A 730-nucleotide genomic window follows, 5' to 3' on the forward strand; every position below is an offset into this window, starting at 1 on the left:
GTGTTGGGCAAGTAGGCAGCAGTGTGGGTCCATTAGGGAGTACGGGCAGACAGCTGTGAGAAAGAAAGAAACGTTTTGAGGGGCACGCCCTTTTCGGGGACCTGCCACCTATTTAGTATCCAAGTATGTGGATGTGCATTGACATAATATCCAAATTTGAAGAAAAATCGTAAGACAGGGTTTTTGTTTTTTCTTGTTCTAAAATGAAATTAACCCTTCCCTCTCCAGCACCCTTGTTTGCCTACCCCTCCCACGGTGGGGACGGTCCCGTCCCTTGTTTCTTTTGTTTCAATTAATAGTTATACTGCCACGTGGTTTCTTGATTAATACAGCGAATTGATAGTTTAATGGTCCCTCGTTTGTTCCTAAGGTTTTTTTTTTTTTTTACCATCATCACATCAATTCAAAAAATAGCATGAGTAATTATAATGGTACTAATTAATTTTTTGGCTGCTTTAATGGTTGTCCCTAAGTTCGCTGTTTTATATGCCAGTTACATTTTATGCATCTGTGTTGCTTTGAGTCGTAGTCACTCGCGTCTGTTGGGTTTTCCTTTTTTTCCCGAGTAGATTAGATGACGCTTGCCTTATTTTTATCATGGAAATGGTGTTGTAAATACATTTTTACTGATCGTTCTCTATCTAAGAGATCAAGAAACAAAGACATGACATTATTTTGTTTTTGGGTCTTGGATATCTGGAGATAGCTTTTCCCTCTCTAAGCCACACGG

Source organism: Penaeus monodon, chromosome 15 (assembly GCF_015228065.2).
Source record: "Penaeus monodon isolate SGIC_2016 chromosome 15, NSTDA_Pmon_1, whole genome shotgun sequence".
NCBI classification, from domain to species: domain Eukaryota; kingdom Metazoa; phylum Arthropoda; class Malacostraca; order Decapoda; family Penaeidae; genus Penaeus; species Penaeus monodon.